The sequence below is a fragment of the Schistocerca serialis genome, chromosome 4 (assembly GCF_023864345.2).
Source record: "Schistocerca serialis cubense isolate TAMUIC-IGC-003099 chromosome 4, iqSchSeri2.2, whole genome shotgun sequence".
NCBI lineage: Eukaryota > Metazoa > Arthropoda > Insecta > Orthoptera > Acrididae > Schistocerca > Schistocerca serialis.
Genome location: NC_064641.1, coordinates 955,694,482 through 955,712,587, shown reverse-complemented (window position 1 = coordinate 955,712,587; position 18,106 = coordinate 955,694,482). Strand labels below are relative to the sequence as shown.

The 18,106-nt window shown below is 41.5% G+C and overlaps 1 protein-coding gene across 1 annotated transcript in view; it reads left to right on the top strand.

The window, feature by feature from the left end:
- The window catches only part of LOC126474854 (collagen alpha-1(XVIII) chain-like), a 513,154-nt gene that overhangs the window by 45,465 nt on the left and 449,583 nt on the right, over positions 1-18,106 (top strand). The window lies entirely within an intron of this gene.

Sequence of the window (18,106 nt, the reverse complement as noted above, 5' to 3'; positions counted from 1 at the left end):
CGAACCATATATATGCTGCATTAATCAACAACGTAACTGGTTTACGCAGACTGTCTGTAACCTCAATTAATTAGCAGTTGATGGTTGGTGTGTTACCATCAGGGCTACAGAGAGTCGGTATAAACCAGTTAAGTTGGCTACTGATGCAGCGTATATATGGTTCGTGATAACCCGTTCAGCATTACCTAAGGCTTGAAGGCGGCCCGCTGAAGTGCCGAAACTGGTAGCTACACAATAAATAAGATCGTGAGAACGGCTGTAGGAATTCCATTTTCTTACAACACTGAATGGCCGTGGTCCCAAAGTTCTCCAGCAAAAAGGGATGGACATACAGAACATCTAAGTATATGTGTTTAATTTCAAAGAATACCTCACTCCTGGCACTGATGTAGTTTAAAATGGATATTTCCAGTATTGTCAACGCACCATCATAATCATGCTCGTCATCAACTCACCATCACCTGAGTTTGTAGGTCTGTGGTAGTTGTGGCGCTTCTCACTTATTTGTTACTCTCAGACATTTCCGTATTTTCATACAGCGTCTACTGCTTCAAAAATGGTTCAAATGGCTCTGAGCACTATGGGACTTAACATCTATGGTCATCAGTCCCCTAGAGCTACTTAAACCTAACTAACCTAAGGACATCACACAACACCCAGTCATCACGAGGCAGAGAAAATCCCTGACCCCGCCGGGAATCGAACCCGGGAACGCGGACGTCTACTGCTATTCGTTCTACCGATTACAAAATTTTCCTTCAGCAACGAATGTTAAACCCATCACCGTTCCCGAGCTTGTCTGATCATCGGTTTTGCTCTGTTTGGCTTTGAAACATCATACCTGAAGCACCAAGGTGGATACATTGTCTTTCGCTTGAAACGGGTAATTCGCTTCCATATAATTATCATTTTATAAAGTTCCATGTTACTTTGTTTTTATGTTTGATTGATAAGTATTTATGTTTTGTACTGAATATATAGGCTGTAACAACCTAATGTAAACAACCTAGGGGGATTGTATAGGTTGTCTTGAAGAATAAATGGAGGGTAGGAACTCGTGCCCGATATGCAATGAAGCAAAGCGTTGACGTTACGAAGGCAAGCACTTGCAGCTATGCCTCTTCCCAAGCAATGTAGTTGAATTTGTCTGCTGACGTAACCGAGGCGGAACTCATGGCCCTGGTCTGAAGAACGCAGCCACACCTGCCACATCAGCATCGCTGGCGGCATCCAGGCGAACAGACTCACGCCTGCTGCCGACAGGCTTCATCCCCAGAGTTTCAACTCTCCTTAGTGTTCTGCGCAATAAAATTTGTGGATCACTTTTGCGAATCCCCGTAACTGTCTCAAATGCGACGCATAGGTTTTAAATTTGGCTCATAGGTACCTACAACCGTCTTCTGTAACGGTGTAAAAACGTGGCGCTCTGTGACGTCGCTTAGGGGCTCTGCACTTAAATAAGCTATAATGCTACACCAATGTTGTTTCCGAAATATTAGTCATGCAGAGTGCAATGGTCTTAATACTTTAATGCAAAACATATATCCCCAGCATCTGACATACATCCAACCTGCAAATTTTCTATACCAGTCACTTAGGTGACAGACTTTAACATGTGAAAACTGCTTCCTTCTACACCAAAGGAAAACATATATTCTTTGTGGTACATACACAATATTGCATTCTGGAGGTGTAAACTGAAAACTGCTCACAACGAACTACATTTCACAAATGAAACTATGCTCGCATCAGTCCTGTAAAATTATCGTCAATAGAAAATGCCTCCTTCGCGGAATCTGCATAGCAGCGTTGTTTGACTTGTGAAATTACAGGCCTTGCTGCACTAGCCAAATAAAGAGGACAACAGTCAAGGCAATGGATGCATAGGGTTTGGAGTACCTCTCAAACATTTGTCAGTAACTTAGAATCACTGCAGTTATGAACCTGAAGACTCTGTTTGTGTCCAAGATCGGGCAGAGAAATGGAGTACTTCGCATACATTTTAGTTTGTCTAGAGGAGGATGCCGAAATAGGTTTCCCATCGGTTTGATAGACATGATTCATCAAACATGCGCTGGAAGTTCTGGCTGACTGTGGTATGGAGACGTTTGCCTTTAATGACTGAAGGTAGCTGGCACTCTGAGTCACACACAGAAAAGAGAAATGTATGTTAGTCGACCGCAGTTTATGCGACACAACTGATAAAAAATGGTTAAATGCGTGATAAATGATCTGCAGCTACATCTCCCTCTCTCTAGAATGTGTCATCAGTCTATCATTAACTCATACCTCGTTAAACGCCTCTCAACCGATCACTCCAACTGCTTTCTAGCTTTCTTTAACGCAGATCCACGTCAATGTAGAGGCAGATGGTTTTATTTTCCAAGAAAGCTTCGAAGACAGCAAACTGCTTGAATGTATCACTATTACCTCAATAGACAGGCAGTTGAATTTTGTTGAGAAACTATGTTGCAAATGTTCTGTATAGTATTTGGCAGCTGACAATGCATGGCTGTGGGTTAGTAGAGAGTTCAGAGCAGCACATTGGATATACTGTCTGTTAGGGCTTAAAACACCTGTACAGTCTTCCACAGGGTCAAACACGCGATCCACTCTGTAATTACATACCGTAGTCCTCCAGTTCGTTCAAATGGCTATGGGACTTAACATCTGAGGTCACCAGACCCCTATAACTTAGAACTACTTAAACCAAACTAACCTAAGGACATCACACACATCCATGCCTAAGGCAGGATTTGAACCTGCGACCGTAGTGGTCGCGCGGTTCCAGACTGAAGCGCCTAGAATCGCTCGGCCACAGCGACCGGCTCCAGTTTGTAATACAACGTTCTTTAGCTAAGTACACTTTATAAAAACCTAGAAGTTGGTTGCTGATCACTATTGGGTCACACCTGGACTTATGATCAGACATATATAAATTTGTTACTCTACCATTTGATGATCTTGCACTTAAAACATTCTGTTCCAGCCGTCTTATAGCTGTCGACGAAAAATGGTTACTTCGATAGTGGCCTATGTCTCCATGACAACTTTTTCTCGTGTTCCTCTTGCAGTGATATACTCGTCCACATGTACAAGAATTTTTCCGCACCAAGCTGAAGACATTCAGGTACTCCCTCATTTGCGCTCAGTTTCCCCGAAGTTTGGCGTATTTTCCCTTAATTTATACTTGTTTTCCGTCAATTTTCGTAATTTTATCGATTGTACGTCACTTCTGCCCAAACGCAGGTGGCATCGCTATCCTAAAAAGTGTCCACCTTGAAACCTTATCCCTGACGTGGCGTATTATGGATCTGCATCCAGACATTGCTCCGGATATAACGCATTTTGGATCCACACTCGAACACTAACTTAGATTCAGTCTGGGTCATGGGAGCCATTCACGACACACACACAGACACAGACAGACAGAAAACAGAGGAAATACCTTGCAGCAGTAGAATATGAGGCTAGAAGTGACTGGATGCATTTGAGGAGAGTGCTATGCTATACCATAATACCATCTGACCAGAAAAAATAGTGCATTTGTGCAGGAGTTGACAACTGTACTAAATCTACAAGCAATTTTAGAGTACGTGCCAAGAAGTGATGTCCTGATCGCATGGGCAGAAGTGATATAAATCGATAAATTACGAAAATTGGCGGAAAATACGTATTAATTGAGATAAGATACGACAAAATGCAGGAAAATTTAGGGCGAATGAGGGAGTACTTGTATGTCTTCTGCATGGTGCAGGAAAAGTCTTAAAGTTGACGTGGAAGCATTGGGAACCAGGCAAACAGTCAATTTTCATCGCCAGCGATAAAATGGCTTGGACTGAATGTTTAAATGTAGGGTAACAATTTTATATATGTCAGATCGCAAGCCCAGGTCTGACCACAAAACCATAAAGGTTTTCAAAAGCGTCCTTAGCTAAAGAGCAATGTATTACCAGCTGGGAGTCTGTATTATACAACTACAGAATTCAAGACTGTTTAAGCCTTTTAAACCTTAAACAAGAGTATTTACAATATACTGCTCATTACTCTACACCAATGACAACCTTGTGGTGTCAGCTACCAGACACCTTGTAGAACAGTCACTTCATTGTTTTGTAACAGAATTCTACTGTATGCCTGTTGACATAATAGTGGTACATACAAGCAGAGTCCTGTCTTTGATGCTTTCCTGGACAAGGGAACGATCTGCCTCTAAACTGACGTGGATCTACCTTAAACGATGACAGAAAGGAAATGGGGTGCACAGTTGTGAGGTGTTGTAACGAGGTATGATTTAATGGTAGACTGATGTTGCATTCTAGGAGGAGACAGATGTTGCTGCAGGGCATTTATCACGCATTTAACCATTTTTTCTCAGGGTGCATCAATTATGTGGTATAGCATGCAATCGACTCGTATATATTTCCATGTCCTGTGTGTGACTTAGAGCACTCTCTACCTATAACCTTTAACAGCGAATGTCTCCACACCACTGACAGCAGAGGACTTCGAACACATGTGTGATGAATCACGTCCTTCGATGGAAAACTTACTTTAACACAAAATTAAAATCTCAACAAATGAGGTCTCGGACACTATTATTTTTAGTCTTATTGACCAGTTTTCAACACTTCTAAGAGTGGCGTCATCAGAATTAAAACAATTAAAATGGCCTATAACATAGTTAGAAATTTATAGGAAAAATCGTTTTTACATAATAAGTGTAAGTACTGACTAAACTTTGTTATTTTAACACCCTCTTCTAGACGAACGAAGATGTATATGATGTACTCCATTTCTCTGTCCCATCTTGGACATAAATCGAGTCTACAGGTTCATAACTGCAGTGATTCTAAGTTATAAACAGGTGTTTGTGAGGCAGTGCAATCTCTATGTATACACTTGTTTGACAGTTGTCCTGTTAACGGAGTCAGTGCAGCATGACGTGTAATTTCACATGTTAAACGCCGCTACTATGCATTTGTCTTTTTCCTTGCAAGAGATATTTTCCTTTGCTGACGATCATTTTATAGGAGTGATGCGAGTAGTAGTATGGTATTCTGCTTTAAGGCAGGTCTTGTCATGGGTTGGGCCTCTTCCACTTTTGTCTGTCCGTACCCTGTCTTTTCATCTCTGAATATGCGTCTCCTTTGATATTGCCCAGCATTTGATGTCTTCTCTTTCCTCTTCCCCTTTCTCCCTCCACAATTCCTTCTATTCCTTCCTTCCATAAACAGTCCCTCCTCAAACGAAGTCCAGTCCATTTCCATTTTCTCATTCTCATGACTTTCAGCATGTTTCTTTCTTCTTAAACTCTTCTTAATACTTTTTCATTCCTTACTCGGTCTTCCAATTTCACTTTTCCGTCGTTCACCATATCCACATCTCTAGTGCCTCCAATCTTCTTTTATCTTCCTTCCTCAACGTCCAGGTCTCCACACCATTCTCCAGATGTAATATTTGGCAAATCTTTTCCTGGGATCTTTGTTTGTGTTCCGCAAAGTAATTTCTGTTTCCTCTTGAATCCTTCTTTTGCCATTGCAATTCTTTTCCTAATTTCTGTTGAGCAATACATATAATCCATTATTACACTTACCACGTAATTTAAGTTATTCACTTGCTCTATTTCTTCCCCTCATATTTTCATATGGCATTTTCTCCCCTTTCCTCCAATTACCATGCTTTTCATTTTCTTCTTGTTGAACTTCATTCCATGTTCCTCTAATTTTGTGTTTAAATGCTTCAAATGGCTCTGAGCACTATGGGACTTATCTACTGAGGTCATCAGTCCCCTAGAACTTAGAGCTACTTAAACCTAACTAACCTAAGGACATCACACACATCCATGCCCGCGGGAGGATTCGAACCGGCGACCGTAGCGGTCTCGCTGTTCCAGACTGTAGCGCCTAGATCCGCACGGCCACTCTGGCCAGCTTTTGTGTTTAGATCACCTAACATTTGTTCCATCTCTCTTGCATTCTCTGCCATAACAGCCATGTTGTCTGCAAATATTATACACTCCACTCTCTGACCCCCTATATAAACTCCTCTTCTTCCATCAAAACTTTCATTAATAATTTCCTCAAGATATTGAACAGTGTTGGTGATAAGCAACAACCTAGTCTTACACATCTTCCCAGTTCAGTTTCTTCACTCATCAGACCTCCTGTTCTTACTCTTGCTCTCTGGTTCAAATATAAATTTCTAATTAGCTGTCTATCCCTCCAGTCAACTCCGTGTTTCCTAAGGTTTTTCCATCAGTTTGTCCCAACTGACACAGTCAAAAGCCTTCACAAGATCAATGAACACAACATAAACCTTCCTTTTCTGCTCCATGTACCTCTCCCCTATCACTCTCAGTAGCCCAATGGCATCTCTAGTTCCCACTCCTCGCCTGAAACGAAATTGTTCAACTCCTATTACGAGATTCCGCTTTCTGTATAGCCTTCTGTTCAGCGTCCTCTGTAAGACTTTGGCTGCATGCGATATCAGGCTCACTGTTCTACGTTCCTCACACTGTTTGTTGTTCTTTATCTTTTCTATAGGTATCAAGATGCTTTCTGTAAAGTCCTTTGGCCATTTTCCTGTCATGTATATTTGATTACGAAATTCAATCAACCTCCTTTTCCCTTCTTTCTCCTTTGACTCTAACAGTTCCGCAGGAATCTCATCAATTCCAATTGACTTTCCATTTTTCATCTCCTTCATAGATGCTGCAATATCAGTACTTATTACTGCATTACCTTTGTCATCATCTCCAACTTTATCTTCTTCTTCTATCCCAAGATCTTTTTCACTTGGTTGGCTGTCTGCAGCATATAGCCATTCTATATATTCTTCCCATCTTCTCATTATTTCTTGGGGTTCACTCACCATTTTACCATCTGCTGCCTGTCCATTGTTGTTTCTCTTTTCCCTGAATGTCAAATCTACTGCTTCTTGGTACATCAATTCATATTTTCCTTCTTTTTCGAATTTCTCTATGTTGTCACACTTTTCTGTCAGCCATTTCTCTTTTGCTCTTTCTGTGCCCCTTCTTAATTCATTATTTAATTATGAGAGTGATGCGAGAATAGTATAATTTATTAACCATAATCGGATGTGAACATTGGGCTCTATACATCTCCAGAAAGCTATATTGTGCATGGATCAGAAAGAATGTACGTTTTTCTTTAATGTAGAAGGAAGTAGTTGTATTGTCTTAAAGTTTGTTATCGTAGGGAGTGGGAGAGAAGACTTGCAATGTGGATTAATGTTATATGTTGCACATATATGTCCTGCATTAGAATATTTTGGAAATCACATGGCTTTAACACTATGTTGAAGTGCAGAACCGTGTAGCCCTAGGGCTGCATGTGTTTATGTTCCACGATCGTTTATCTCCTGTCAGTACCTTATTGGTACTGCCTCCATACACTAGAACAATATTTTAGAAATTATAACATAGTTAAGTTACGTAAAAAAGCTCCAAACTTCGTCTGTCTGGAGCCTCATTATGCATAAACCACAGTTTTCTTCTTAACCTTCCATTTGTATCATTACAACACTCTCATATACAGGGTGTTACAAAAAGATACGGCCAAACTTTCAGGAAACATTCCTCACACACAAAGAAAGAAAATATTTTATGTGGACATGGGTTCGGAAACGCTTACTTTCCATGTTACAGCTTATTTTATTACTTCTCTTCAAATCACATTAATCATGGAATGAAATCACACAGCAACAGAACGTACCAGCGTGACTTCAAACACTTTGTTGCAGGAAATGTTCAAAATGTCCTCCGTTAGCGAGGATACATGCATCCACCCTCCGTCGCATGGAATCCCTGATGCACTGATGCAGCCCTGGAGAATGGCGTATTGTATCACAGCCGTCCACAATACAAGCACGAAGAATCTCTACATTTGGTACCGGGATTGCGTAGACAAGAGCTTTCAAATGCCCCCATAAATGAAAGTCAAGAGGGTTGAGGTCAGGAGAGCGTGGAGGCCATGGAATTGGTCCGCCTCTACCAATCCATCGGTCACCGAATCTGTTGTTGAGAATCGTACGAACACTTCGACTGAAATGTGCAGGAGCTCCATCGTGCATGAACCACATGTTGTGTCGTACTTGTAAAGGCACATGTTGTAGCAGCACAAGTAGAGTATCCCGTATGAAATCATGATAACGTGCTCCATTGAGCGTAGGTGGAAGAACATGGGGGCCAATCAAGACATGACCAACAATGCCTGCCCAAACGTTCACAGAAAATCTGTGTTGATGACGTGATTGCACAATTGCGCGCGGATTCTCGTCAGCCCACACATGTTGATTGTGAAAATTTACCATTTGATCACGTTGGAATGAAGCCTCATCCGTAAAGAGAACAATTGCACTGAAATGAGGATTGACACATTGTTGGATGAACCATTCGCAGAAGTGTACCCGTGGAGGTCAATCAGCTGCTGGTAGTGCCTGCACACGCTGTACATGGTACAGAAACAACTGGTTCTCCCGTAGCACTCTCCATCCAGTGACGTGATCAACGGTACCTTGTACAGCAGCAACTTCCCTGACGCTGACATTAGGGTTCTCATCAACTGCACGAAGAATTGCCTCGTCCATTGCAGGTGTCCTCGTCGTTCTAGGTCTTCCCCAGCCGCGAGTCATAGGCTGGAATGTTCCGTGCTCTCTAAGACGCCGATCAATTGCTTCGAACGTCTTCCTGTCGGGACACCTTCGTTCTGGAAATCTGTCTCGATACAAACGTACCGCGCCATGGCTATTGCCCCGTGCTAATCCATACATCAAATGGGCATCTGCCAACTCCGCATTTGTAAACATTGCACTGACTGCAAAACCACGTTCGTGATGAACACTAACCTGTTGATGCTACGTACTGATGTGCTTGATGCTAGTACTTTAGAGCAATGAGTCGCATGTCAACAGAAGCACCGAAGTCAACATTACCTTCCTTCAATTGGGCCAACTGGCGGTGAATCGAGGAAGTACAGTACATACTGACGAAACTAAAATGAGCTCTAACATGGAAATTAAGCGTTTCCGGACACATGCCCATATAACATCTTTTCTTTGTTTGTGTGTGAGGAATGTTTCCTGAAAGTTTGGCCGTACCTTTTTGTAACACCCTGTATACTACACACTGGTAAGGGGTGCTAACTTCCTCGACACACGTGTCTCTGGAGAGATCTTGTACACTTAGATGGGTGTGGGTGTCATTATTCAGATAGGTGAGGAACACTCTTCACTAAATAGCAGTTATAAACTCAGCTTGTTCCTTTCCTATAACAGACATGGAATGTGGTGGGTATAGTACCCTTCTACTTTTGGTCAGATGCAAATTAAATTGGCGACTGTGGTGCAGGGAGGGTTGGTCAAAGGGATTGCGATGAGATATTTCAGTTTCCAACTTTATCAAATGAATGTGGAATACCCTGTGACTGCCATCTGCATAAGGAAAGATTGGCTGTTCTAATCGTAAATTATGGACTATGATTGAAGTGCAAGGAATTGTTGACAACATAGCTGCACCAGTATAGGATGCTGTTTAGTATACTTTGATGTATATGTTGAAGAGTTAACCACGAATGGATGTATTGCAGAGTGATCTATCTACATTCACAATCTAGTATATGGTACATGCAAAGTAGTGGGGGAATGGCTTAGCAATGATACAGATATTGGAAAGCATGCTGTTGTGTTACCAGTTGGCATTGAAATTACAGAGAAACTGTTAAAATTGCTAAAAATGATGACACTGTCAACTGTCATGCTTATTACACTACATGTCCCATAGCGATGGTGTCTTTCCCATCCCACCCATCCATAGGTATGCCTTTGATTACCACATAATCGCTGGCTGACAGCACTTGTTTGAGATGGAGAGTGTTAGTCGGAGCAGTACCTTCTAAGGCAGCCAGCACCAGAACAGTAGTCATGTACATACCTGCAATACGAGGAATCATTGCTGTTGTTCTCTTCAGAATAGAACACTTGTAAACTGGCTACCATGTCACAGTGACAGATGGGATTAAATGTAGAGGTCAGCATCTTTGGGCAGCTGTCTGGAATGTCTTCAGTGCCACAAAACCGTACAATTTGCATATATTGCGATGTTCTCCATATTTTTGTCAATAAGGAACACTGCCTGTCTTTTATTTCAACCATAATTTATGTTCTGAGTGCAGCATAATTGAAGCCATGTGAAGTCGTGCTTTCTGTGAGAGTTACTGCATTGAAATGTATTGATGTCAGTTTAGCATCCGACACAGAGCTCGAAGTCATGGTGGGAAAACAAAATCTATGTTGGGGCACAAGACTGTAATCATACACTGCTTGGATGTGTTACAGCAGAAAAACAGTGTAAAAACTGCTTATGAAAGAACAACACAATGACCCTCTCTTGTGACTGATAGTCTTCCTACAGTATAAGTGAAGAAATTTTCAGCGATCTGTACAAGCAAATTCGATCACTGGCCATATGCTCCAATGGGCTGGTAGCTTTATATTTGATAGGTTCAACCATCATCCTCCCTCGCTTATAACCCCGTGGATATACTGAAGGACCTCTGTTACTCTGTCTACATGGTATCGATACAGAATGTTTTACAAACACTGCACGTTACCATGGGAAATATCCAGAGGCGGCAGTTGCGAATATTGGCTTAGTACCACGTTTCTTAGCCGAATCATTTTCTAAATTCAGCGACAAGATTGATTTTATTATGAGCTTACATTGCTGGCGACGTGTACCTGCACTTTCCGTCTATTAATACACACCGTGTAGAAACTGTCTGTATTCATTGTCACGTTATTTGTGTGAAAGACTACTTCATTCGAAAGCAATACCTTGAATTATAAAGTATGTATAGTCTTTAACATGGATATCATAAGCGACAGTTATTTGTGGCTGTGTAACCAAGATCACTTATTATGCAGAGCGACAGTGACATGGTCATTGCAATTGTGCTTATAATAGGTTTTCGCTCATAAGACAATCTAAAATTTCTTTTGTCAATGTCCTGATATGTGCAAAGAAAATTACTATGTCCAGAAGTGAGGAAGGTATGGATTTGATTGTAAATTTGCGATTTCTATGCATACCATAATGGGAATGAAAGATTTTATGTGGAAAATGATGTCCAGTAATAATGATGTTACAGATATTGATGTTTCAACGTGAGATTCGTCCCGGAGCCACAGTCGTTGGAGGTAGTACTTCAAATATCTTTCATCATTGTCGAATACTATCAGATTGGGCCCACAAACATTATATATAATTGTAATTACGGTGATAGATATTTGAGTGGTTTCCAAGGATGACACTGCTTGACGTGCTGGGCACATCACAGAAGTAGCCGGTGACTGGAACGTATTGACGTTTCTGGCTTAGGGCTCCCGTGAGCAGACCGTACAAAGAGAAGTTTCTGCCAGCTGGTTAGTCGATTGGCTCCAATAGCGGGGACAAGTCCCATCGGCAGCCGTCTCAATGCTCTTTGGATAGTGGAATAGTGACCTGATACTCAGTATGCGTTGGGCTGTCTGAAACATTGCATATGTTGCACGGAAGTGATCGATACAATATCTATCACTGTCAAGTGTTGGCACTGTACATAAGATAACATCTAAGTTCCTACCACTCCAATCATCCCCGTATGCCCTCCATGGCTAGAGTGGTACACACTGGCATAGACACACATTCACCACTGTGGATGCAATCACGGTGGTAGTTTTCTCCGACCTCTGAGCATTGGTGCTAGCAGTGGATGATGGGGTGGTCATTCGGCAGATGGACATCAGTGCATGACCACTCGGGATGTGCGACTGTTTCAATGATCTCTGACATCTAACCATGACAAGTACTACTACAACTACTACTACTACTACTACTGATACTTCCATTTGGATCGTGGATTAATTATGTCATGTTTTGTGCTTCTCAATACATGGCAGTGCACTCTGTCTTGGAGTGGTATTTGTTCTCTGGCCTGGTTTAGCTGGGAGAACAAACTTTAAATTGAGTGACTTATAAAATACACTTAGCAGACGTGTAGTGGTCGCGAATTCCATAACTATGACAGTATAAATTCATCCCAAAATTTTGAACTGTTGTTTTATACAGCACCGCCACCAATCGAGACATCAAATCCCCGACTGATCAGTTTATTGCTTCCAGTAATGGTACTCAGAGCACACACACACATCAATCCAACCCCATCTGAAATTGCTTAAGGAGCATGCAACTGAGCGAAAATTTGAAATTCTCTTCTACCTCCAAAGTAGTGGAGCTCTTACCAAATGACCTAACTGTGCCATTATCCATCAACAGAAGTCAAGAGAAAAAAAACAAATCCAGAAGGGTTTGGTAGCTAGGAAGTTGCGGGATCGAATCCTGCCACATAATTCAGTCCTAGAATGCAAGCAAAAACTGCCTGGACACAAAGGGTATTGATTTACTTAATTAATTAGTCAATCAGAATGAGGAAATATTTCCGAAGACTCTACAGCTGCGAATTTGCAAGGTATCTACTACTTTGTTCAGGACAAAAGAAGTGGTTAGTGTGGTACACGACAGACACTCGCTGGGCAGTAAGTTGCCACATTTTAGAGAGAGAGAGAGAGAGAGAGGGGGGGGGGGGGGAGGGAGAGCGTATATTTAATGCTGATTTTCGCTGGAGGAGGAGAGGAGCGAACTGGTGGGAGGAAAGGTGGGGGATTGCTTCTTCCAGCATCCTCTATCTGTGTTATTGTGAACTAATTCAGTCAGTATCTGCACAGCAGGGCGAGCACATAGAGCAGCTGCTTCCACTGACCTGGTATGGAAGGTGTGTATTTGAGAGCAGATTGTGCAGGTGCTACAGCCAGAAGTAGTCACATGAGGTGGCAATGGAACAACTGTGAACAAAGGGTACTGTGCTTGTGGGGGTGACCTGGCAGAGAAAATGATCGCAGTATCGTCAGACACTGTGGTCTGATGATTTGGACAAGTTGGTCGAAATTATCCCAAGCAGTGTCATGCAAGAGGACATGAGCAGTTGAGACTTACAGAAAGGGAGAGCATTATGTTCGACAGGAATTTCTCAGGTATTAGTATCATATGGTAGTCACCACCTAAAGCTCTGTTTGGGGATTAGAGTGACTTCTGGTTGTCACGCCTTATGAGTCGGTTGGCACTGGGGCAGCCGACAGCATTTGCAGAGCCCAAGCAGTTGTAGTGAGGTCTGTTGGACACTGGTGTGCGTTGCAGCCATGTAAAGCAGTTGGGGCATTAGTGCAGTCAGTGCGAAAGTTTTTAATGGTGTGATTCCGTGCAGTGAGTTCTATTGATGTGAGTCTCTTTTCAGTATTCCGTGAGAAATCAGAAAAAAGCGATCGATTTAATTACTTCTTTTAACTGTATTTTACAGGTCCTGCGTCTTCCTATACAGCAAAGATTGGTCAGCAATAGAGATGCTATCCCTGTGAATTGAATTTTATAGATAAACAGTTCATCCTTTGCTATGTCTTTGAATTTCCTGCCATGAGATCCTTCCTCTCCAGTACAGACTGACTCCTTTCCTCACCAGTTTACAGATGGGGAGGGTAGGGGGAGGGTGGGGGTTCCCAGGAGGGAAAGGGGTTCATTAATTTATCGTAGTAATTAATTAGTCAATTAATATATTAAAGCTGTGCTTGTATCAGCAAGTTGGAGGGGGAAGGTTGGAAGCTTCCAGTGAGGTGGGGGACATGCAGGGGGAGGGGGAGGAGGAGGGAGAGGGTTGTGGGGTTTCTCAGAAGGACAGATTATTTCCAGGGGGTCATAAATCAACCCCCTGAGATCCATAAATCAATTAACAGAACAATAGTTTAAAGAGAGTAGGGGGTCTACAACAATAAAGTTTGCCCCTGAATGTATGGTTACCCCTGATGTAGGCAATCCACGCTAACAAAGTGGCTCATGACAAAGCTTGCCTTTCTACTGTCAACTCCCGTAAGTGTTGAAGCGTAGTGTGCACATGCACTGAAGGGATGAATGGTTGATCTCGTCTTAATTTTGTATGTGGTGTCTGTTCTTTCAGACATGTTCGAATCCTAGTCTGGAACTATTTTTCAACTTTCCACATTGATATAAATCAATGCCCATTAACAGCTACATGTCGTAATTCCATCGTATCTTGTTGCTACTACAATTGTTTATTAGATGTGGTAGGTGTCGGCGCTTTTCCATAATAGTCTGAAATTTCTCCTTTTCAGTGGCGTATTATAGATTTTTGTAGTCGACACTTGCTAGACATGCATCTCAGTCATTCTTGAAACATTCGGATAAAATTGCATTTTTATCAAACGTTTCAAAACTGCTTCCTATCTATAATTTTACTCCATAATTTAGTGATGACCCATCTTTCGCCACTCTGGACATTGTCAAGCTTCTATCGGCATTATCATACTACCTATCTCAGATATGAAACACGTGTGTCAAAACGAAGAAATACTGGTAAGATCGTTTATTTTAAGACATTGACCATGTCATGAATATTTCCATTCAAAACAGTCACATTTATGTATATTTCTGCACTGAATGATGGCACAGGGACGAAATTCGCATATGTGTCGAATTGAATCCTTTTTACATATGGATTTCACGTCTGATATAGTAGCTTGATAATGCCAAAAGAAATGGCTCAGCGATAAAGTGATTATTTCAAAATAAAACAGGCTACTCAGGAGAATAAGTTCCCTGGAAAAATACTAACAAGATCCTGTAGGTGTGTTAGCCTAGCCACCATCATATACACACAGATAATGGTATCGTCAGTTATAATACCCGTATGACGTTCGGAGGGCAATCAAATCATCCATAGTCTACATTCTTTAACGTGTGGCAATATCAGTTTCTAAACGACGTATAAAAACTGTTAGTTATGCCTTGAATTTAGTCACACGAAACGGTAAATCTATTGCACCTAATACACACTGCCATCAGTTCTAACCCAGTAGCGGCCGGTTTACTTTACCATGCTATTCCGTCAATAATCATCTCAATCTTCCGTCCTTCCACCAGAAACATACACACGTGCCATTAGGTATTGTTTGCCAACCAAAACGTTGTTGAGGAACATATACTTTGATAGATCATTAAAAAAAGACACACACGAACACAATACAGTTATGTTCACAGCAGCAAAATATGGATAAAAAAGTGATTATTAAATACTGGTGATTCAAGTCTTGCGTTAATTCTCTGCGATATTCTAACCTTTAGACGTTTTTCACAGTTGTTTTCGTTGGGAGAGTAAGTAACTGAGGAAGAAGTAAGTGAATCATGAACATGTAAATAACCCATCACTGTTGCACATAATATTGCATTGGTTGTATCTTACATCATTGTGTTACGAAGTAAATGATGAGTCCACTAGATCTGCATTCATTTTAACTAACCTTACTAGAGGTTTATAAGCTTATTTACTACTGCTCTGGCAATTTATAATGTTGGATTTCTACTTGTAGATGCGAAAGTTCTTTTAAATGGATGTGGCATCAGAAACCAAGTAGATACAATCACTCAGATTGTTCACAGCTGTTACTATTACGAATTCTAAAAGCTTTACAGATAAATACAAAAGCCTGCTGATGTTCAATTGTATTTTACATCAAAAAGAATATTATAATATTTTGCTGCAGTTTTCTGCTACATTACATTGTTATGTTATTTTATAGAACATATAGTACAGAATTTTCCAACGTATGTTAATCAACGTGTTACATATATGATAAACTAATGCTCAGTAAACGTATAGTTACATGGTACTCTGTGTTATTCTTCTACACTTCATGCAGTAATATTACTGCTTTTTGCAGTACTACATCTCTTTTATGGGCTCCCTACATTTCTTCTACCACTGTATTTATCACAGAGGGCGTTCATTGGGAATCTTTCTCTACCCAAACAGTCACATAAGTTATACAAACCTACATATTTCCTTGCATCTTGATTTCTACAACGAACTCTTCTCGTACAATGGTCCAATCTACTTAGAAGCTTGATTTCGTGGACCATTATTCTACTTTCTTTTTGTCTTCTTGTCACACATGCTTCATTTCCATACGAAACGGTTGTTACTGCAATGGTTTATAAAACTTCAGCTGAGTTTCAAAAAATGGTTCAAATGGCTCTGAGCACTATGGGACTTAACATCTGAGGTCATCAGTCCCCTAGATCTTAGAACTACTTAAGCCTAACTAACCTAAGGACGACACACACATCAATGCCCGAGGCAGGATTCGAACCTGCGGCCATAGCGGTCGTTCGGTTCCAGACTGTAGCGCCTAGAACCGTTCGACCACAATGGCCGGCTCAGCTGGGTTTCTTTTCTGGCTCTATTCTGCGTAATTTTTACATTTTTGTCAGCTAGGGAAGAGAAGTTACTCAGTTTTTGGTCCACGTCATGTTTGTTTTCATATGTGATGACAAATTGTAGACGCTGAAAATGTTTTACTTGCTCCAGGAGTTTATTGTTCAAAACTACGTTTGATCTTACTGGTTGTATATCCGTAAATGTCATCACTTTCATTTTATCTACAGACACTTTTAGATTGATTTTCTGAGTCCGTCTGATGCAGCTTATGAACTCACATTTGGAGATCACCTTCATTCTCGGTATTACATGTTAGGTCATCCTCATTGACAACTGCATTTTTTCTGATGTCACTATAAAAAATACTCATATTTTATTGACCATTTTGCATTTTCTAAGCGCTTCAGCTATATACATATACTGAAGAGTGTCGGAGAAATACGGTATTTTTGTCTTACCTCTTTGTTTGTCTTCGCTGGCTTTGTGATTCTATTCTCCATGCCTACAACAATTTAGGTACGCCTTACCGCTAATTCCAGTGTTTCTATGAGCCTCCTCCTTCACTTCAATGCAGTCTTCTTTAAATTCACAAAACAGTTAAGAAAATGAGTCTGTTTGAAGTTTCGTGTTTTATTTTCTTTCTAGCACTGGAAATACCGGTCGATCTTTCGACCGACTGCCTTGCTTCTCTTATGTTTCCATGCTCGTCGTCATATATGTGGTGTCTAGGAAGCCTGATTACTCGATTCGCCAGACAAACATTCAAACAAGTCGTATTAATGAGTTTCATTACAAAATGAGGTAACAATACTTAACTTTGACAGTTACACAGATGTTTCGCAAGCTAAAGGCGACACGCTAAATAAGCAATCCTCTTCAGTATAGACAATAGGGAGTACAAGCGAAGTAACTAGAGTTTCATTGCTATCGAACTGGGCGTGGCCAGTCGCTCGCGGCGCTTATGTCCTTTTCACACAGGACCCGCTGCTGTGGTGTTGTCGTCCTGGAGGGAGGTCTGGTCAGCGTGCGGTTGGCTGACTTCTCAACAGCCTTTTTCTTCTCCGTCGTTCCCGGCTGGCGTACTAGCTCTTGACTTTAGGCCGTAACAGATTCTGTTCATCTTTTTCTATCTTGCGTTTTTAATCTCAATGGAACTACTGTAGTCAGTATCCTCTAATCTCGTCTTTGTCTGCTGCTATAGTGTTTCGCCTTCTCCCTCCAGCGACACGTTACCGCACCTATTCTTGTTAGAGCTTCTTCATACTGTGCATTTAATATCAGTACTTTATGTCAGCAGTAGTTTCAAGTTTCTTTTGCGCTTACTGCATTCGTGTGGACGCTAGTGGTAGCTTGACAAGATTATGAACCACCAGCCTGTAATAAGCTCAGGGTTGAGCACCTTCCCGTGAGCTGCTCTGCAGTGCCCCTACATCCAGTAGAGACCATCGTGGGAAGCGTGTTTCATATTAATACACCTCCTTATAAAAAAAAAGAAAAAAGAGAAGCATGTACAAGGCATGGTCACATGCCAGTGTAACTTCGTGCTGACACCTACCATCCGTAGGTGTGTAAATGATCGTAGCTGTAGTTCTCTGTGACGGGTCGGGTGGCCACCACAAAGCGTTAGAGACGTTCGCGTTCAGTGTTGTTACCAGGCCTGGTGGGGCGTCATGGGTGACGACATCGGTGTCAGGTGTTTCTCCCACCCCCACCCGCTTCCTTGCCCAACGATGGCCAATTGCCCATTATGAAAAAGCGAGAAATTC